The sequence below is a fragment of the Petaurus breviceps genome, unplaced genomic scaffold (genome assembly GCF_028583685.1).
Source record: "Petaurus breviceps papuanus isolate PSGF00001 unplaced genomic scaffold, PetGlider_PUasm1.0 91133, whole genome shotgun sequence".
NCBI classification, from domain to species: domain Eukaryota; kingdom Metazoa; phylum Chordata; class Mammalia; order Diprotodontia; family Petauridae; genus Petaurus; species Petaurus breviceps.
Window position 1 is genome coordinate 3,679,815 of NW_027187419.1, and position 6,000 is coordinate 3,685,814.

The window sequence follows — 6,000 nt, forward strand, 5'->3', positions numbered from 1 at the left end:
CCTCTGTGGTTCTTCGGATATTGCAGTTGGCTACTAAAAAAAGTGGGACTCCCTTAACCCATGGATTGCCTTATAAATAATGGATATTTATGCATCCATAAAATTTTTGATGTGTGAAACCCTGAATGTCAAGTCCCTCAAAATAGATCAACAGACTGCTATGAAAACTGGCACAACCTTTCACTGAGAATCAGTGAAACTCGTTCAGCTAGGGGACTGTTAGATTCCTCAGCTCTGTAAATAGCAGGGAATTCTGTTTTGTCCAGTCAACACCAAACCTCCTATCACAGCAAAACACAGCTTAAAACAAAGCAGATGTGAGGTTGTTTCTTCCTCTCCAATTAAAGAGGGCAGTAGAGAGCAACATAGGTTCCCCTGAGAGATTTCCCTTTTCTCAAAAAAGAGGTAGCACCAGAGAATAGCAGACTCAGCATCTCTTCACATAACAGCATGATTCAGTTCTCAGCCAAAGAACTATCAGAAGATGTGCCAGGCTATGAGTAAGGTAATGCATCTCTTCCAATCAGCAAGTTCCCAGAAAAGTAGCTGAAGAGTCATCTGTAAGCTTTATTGTATTCTCATCTTATAGCTCTTCTCAAAGTTTCTTATACTCCTGGTTTCTTTTAATGTCTCAAATCAATCTCTTGATGGTCAGTGACCTTTTCTTAATCTTCATCCTTCTTGACCTCTCTGCAACTTTTCATAGTGTGGATCATCCTCCTTTTCTTGATGCCCTCCTCTCCCTAGGTTTTCAGGACATCATTCTCTCCTGGTTCTCCTCCTATTTGATGGCTCCTTCCACAGGGCTCTGTTCTGGGTCTTTTTCTTTTCTCTATGTATACTATTTCACTTGGTGATCTCATCAGCTCCCATGGATTCAATTAATATCTCTATAAAGACCTCTCTGTTGACTTCCAATCTTGTATCTCCAACTGCCTGTTGAACATATTGACTAGATGCCTTATAAACATCTTAAGCTCAATATGTCTAAAGATGAACTCATTATCTTTTTCCTTAAAACCTTCCAAACCCTTAAACCCTTCCAAATTTCCCTATTAATGTCAAGGGAACCACCAAATTCCCAGTCACCCAGTCTCAAAGCCGTAGTGTCATCCTTATCTCTCACCCCCTCGCATTCAATCTGTTTCCAAGTCCTGTGGAGTTTATCTTCATAATGTAATGGTATTGTAATTTTGAATTTGAAGATCCCTTTTGTTGGCAAAAGTAGCAGGTACTTAGCACTTAGTAACTGATAAAGCCTCTGTTGAGGAAACAGGAGGTATGAACTCCTGTCTCCTGTTACTGATGTAACAGGAAGGGGGTGGATGAAAGAGGAAGCTAATGCTGTGTGTATATAAGAAAAGCCCCAGAGAGGCACAGTCAGAATTTCTTGAGACCAAGATCTGGTGGCAGAGCAGCTACAGAAGAATGGAGAACGGAACCAGAATTTCCTGAGAAATGGTGGTGGTGGAGCGTCTTCTGAACAGGATCCCAGGAACCCAGAACCCAGAGCCAGGAGCTAGGAGCCCAGGAGCCCGGAATCTGGAGCCAGGTGCCAGGAGCCCAGGAGCCCGGAATCTGGAGCCAGGCGCCCAGAGCCAGCAGCCCAGGTGACTGAGGAAGCATGACTGGGATGCTGAGACTTTGTTTGTTTGTGGCTTGGTTGAGCCTTGAATTCTCTGGGGCAGAAATGGTGAAGGATCTGACATGGACCAGACAGTGTGAACTTCAGTGTGGAGCAGGACCTACCCAGAGAGCTGAACAAGGATCTGGGAAATATCTGCTAGTGAACCCAGGTGACAGTCTGGTGAATCCAGGTCGAATCTGGGACCATGGAAGGGGATCCAGGGAATCTGAGAACAGGCCCCAAGTCAAGATGAAAAGACTTCTCCCTGGGTACTAAGATGAAATTGTAGTTTACTAGTGACCTAGGCATGGGGGGGTTCCTGTATGATACTTAGTAATTGATTGATGAACAAGTGACTGATTGAGTTAATCAAGACTTTGCCCCAAGAGTGGAAGACTTTGCTGAATAATTAACTGATTGAGTTAACTTAAGAGTGACTATTTTGCTTTGAGCCTATGTTGTGAATATTATATTGTGACTATTATATGATTGTTACTGATAAGTGACTGATTGAGTTACCAGTTGCCCCATGAGTGGAAGACTTTGACTATTGTACTTTGAGATTATATTGTGATTTTCTGTGATAAGATGTAATATTGTGAATGCTGTACCTTGATTTTCTGTGAAAGTTTCGCTTTGATTTGTCATGGAATAAATAGAGTGATCACTATCCTGTGTAATCAGAACCTTAAAAACTATTCACAGTAGCATTCTTCTGGAAAGCTTCTGTCATGGCATTACACATAACAACCTTTGTATATACCCCCTTCTTCCCTCCAACATTGTCACCATCCTGATATAGGCATTCATCAGATCATACCTTTTGCAATAGCCTGCTGGTTGGTTTCCTGGCCACAAGTCTCACTCCATTGCAGACCGTCTTCCACTCAGCTTCCAAACTGATCTTAAAGCACATTTTGACCATATCATTCTCCTAACAATAAACTCTAACAGTTTTCCATCACCTCCAAAATCAAATATAAAATCTTATGGCTTCAAAGCCCTTCATAACCTGGACCTCTCCTACTTTTCCATTCTTTTTATGCTTTACTCACCCCTGTGTATTCTGATGACACTGTCCTCCATGCCATTCTTTTCACAATATACCCCATCTTCAGACTGCATTTTCACTGGGTTTTCTTCATGCCTAGAATTCTCTCCCTATTTACCTCTACCTCTTGGCCTCCCTGACTTCCGTCAAATCTCACCTAAAATCCTACCTTCTACAGGAAGCTTTTCCCAATCCCATTTAATTCTATTACTTTCTCTCTATTGATTATCTACCCCATATATTACCCTGTATATAGCTTTCTTGCACATAGCTTTTTGTATGTTGTCTCCCCCATCAAATTGTGAACTCCTTGAGGGAAGAAACAGTCTTTTGCCTTTGTTGGTATCCTCATTACTTACCACTGAAATATAATAGATCCTTAATAAATTCTTATTGACTGATCTTTTTCTTATGAGATAAAACTCACGAAATTCATCTTTCTGTTAAATTGTTGTTGTTGTTTGTCTTTTGAATTTGAAGAGGACCAATGATACCAGGGTGATGTCTTGACTTGTATGTAAATTGGACTTGAGTGAGGCAGAGTCCCTCAAAGTTAGCAACCTCACTCTTCCAGCATCATCAAAGTCCAGTGGCAAGAACAAAGTCAGGATGACTGGCAATGGCCCAGGCTGTAGTAGAGGACCTTGGTATTTTTGATGTCTAACCAAACTCTAAGTGCTCCACAACACCTGCTTCAGCTGCTTTCATGGCCTTTGGAATAAATTGTTCTCTTCTGCCCATTCCGCTGAAGGAAATCTTCACATACCTGAGGGTAGACATCCCCCAGCTCACTAGTGGGTTTGAAGTCTGTGAATTACCCTCAACCTGGTTTAGCTCATCTGCCAAGATGGTTTTGCTGGAGTGTGGCCACTGTGCATGCTACAGCTTTTTGGAGCCACAAGTGAGACTTGGGTGATAGGTGGATATCAAAGGTGGATGAGCAGCCCTGAAAAGGGCTTGGAAAGACTTCACACTAGAGATGCTAGTGAAAGCCCCCAACATTCCCTTTTGTTAGGTATGAACCTTACAAAGTCTCCCTATAGTTCCTAAGAAGTATTTTTTTTATTTCATCAGCTATAAACCTTAAAACTCTAAAATCAGTCATATGCAAATGAGTTGATGGACCACAATGTCTTACAGTCATTGTTACCATAATCATTGTTCTCCCTTCAAATAGGCTCTCTTAGTACTCTTATCTGAGGTGCAATTCTCTATCTGATCCTCAGAAAGTCTATGTCTCTCCTATACAAGTTATCTGGGAAACCATGGTTATTCACAAATGGATTTGTATCATTTTTCCTTACACAAATATTCCTCTTTTTTTGGCCACTTTTTAGCAAACTGTTTATTTATGAAAGGGGCAATATCTTGAAATCTTTAAAGAGATATGCACTTGCAGCAAATTTACATACATACTTCACTGCAGGAACTTAGCTTAGCAACTTTCTGAATCACTTTCTAAAGGCTCCTTACCTACTCTCAATCTACTTGTTAGATTGGATTAGATACAAGGTCATAGTCTTCTCTAGGTCTTACAGAAAAGTAGATAGAGGGGGAGATCTAAGCAAGGAACAAAAATTACACAAATATTAGAATTACAAGACTTGCCCCCTTTGAGACTCCCAAAAGTTTGGTTCAAAATTCAGTTGTACTTTTAGAAATAGGGTTCTGCACAATAAGGGCATATTGTAATTACTGGATCAAGGCTAGTTACTCATTTGGCTATAATTTGCCCTCAAAATTCAACATGTAAATTTGTAATTTCTCTAAAACAGAGGAAATAGTTGAAGCTATAAGCAGAATACAGAGGACAGAATGTTATGGTAACACCCACCATTATGAGTTGGGGGGAGGAAAAGGAGTCAAGAAAGCAGAAAGAGTAGTTAGAGACCTGGCAAATACAGTTCCATGGAAGCCTAGAGTGGAGAGAGTTTCAGGAACTCTAGTTAACAGGGTCAAACACTGTGGAGAGGTCAGGGAAGAGGAAGATAAGGACTAAATAAAAGGCCATTTGATTTTCCAAAAGGAACAGTTTCAAGAGAGTTATTGGGGCAGAAGCCAGATTGCAGGGGGTTAAGAATGGTGGATAGGAAATGGAAACATCAGGTATAAATGACACTTTTAAAGTGTTTTTGAAGTGTTTGGCAAGAAAAAGGAATGAGAAATATTGGGTGGTAGTTAAAAGGGGAAGCAGGGTCAGACAAATTTTTTTTTATTTTTTTAAGATGGAGAGAACTGGCCCACTGAATCAAAAGCAGTCAGGTCTTATTTACACAGGCAGGGGTGAATTCCCCTTCAAAATTTGTCTTTGGTGCCAGTTTCACCACTTTTTGAGCATATTCCTTCCATGTCCATTCATCTTTCAGAAACAAGTGAGGAAGAAACAATAGGAACGGTTACTTTGGACTTCATTCCCACCAAAATGGGGGAACTGGTTACTGAAGTGGAAGTGATGTGAACTTTGGGAGAGAAAGAGCATGTCATTTTAGAATTTTCAGAGAGCTAAAAAGGAAATACTGGGCATAGTCATATTTGTTTCTTAAACTTTGGGAAAGCAGATGTTAATGTGCACACATCTTTTTATTATACTATGTTATGGAGATGCTTATAAATTAAAAATAAAATAAATGATTTTTCAAAGAAAGAAACAAAGAAATCTTTAGTATCCCATAGAAACAGGCTCTAAAAAGGGGAGATAATAGATATAAAACTGGAAGGGAACTTAGAAGTCATTGAGTCCAACTTTTTAAATTTATAGATAAAGAAACTGAGGCATCTAGAGTTTAAATCACTAATCCAAGGTCATACAGATATTAGCAATGGAGCTAGGATTTGAACCAAGGTCATTTGATTCTACACTCAGACCTTCTTCTCCCATGCTGCCTCTTAAGAAAAGAATCTCATGGGGTGGCCAGGTAGCACAGTGACTAAGAGCACCGACTCCAGTGTTGGGATAACCTGGAGATGAATCCCGGGCTCAGACACTTAGCACCCACCCACAAACACCTGGCAGTGTAACCTTGAGCAAGTTATTTAACCCCAATTGCTTAGGGGCGGCCACGTGGCTCAGCGAGTAAGAGCACCAGCTCCAGTGTCAGGATGACCTGGATCAAATCCTGCCTCAGATACTGTAAGGGTTATGGGATTTAAAGATCTTTCATTCCCCATGGACGTGCTGACATAGCAGAGCAAGAGAAAGCGGAAAGCGAGAGAAAGTGAAAGCCGAGCTAGCGGTCCTGCTGACATAGCAGGAAGGGGCGGAGCAAGAGAAAGCAGAAAGCGAGAGAAAGTGAAAGCCGAGCTAGCGGTCCTGCGGTGGCTG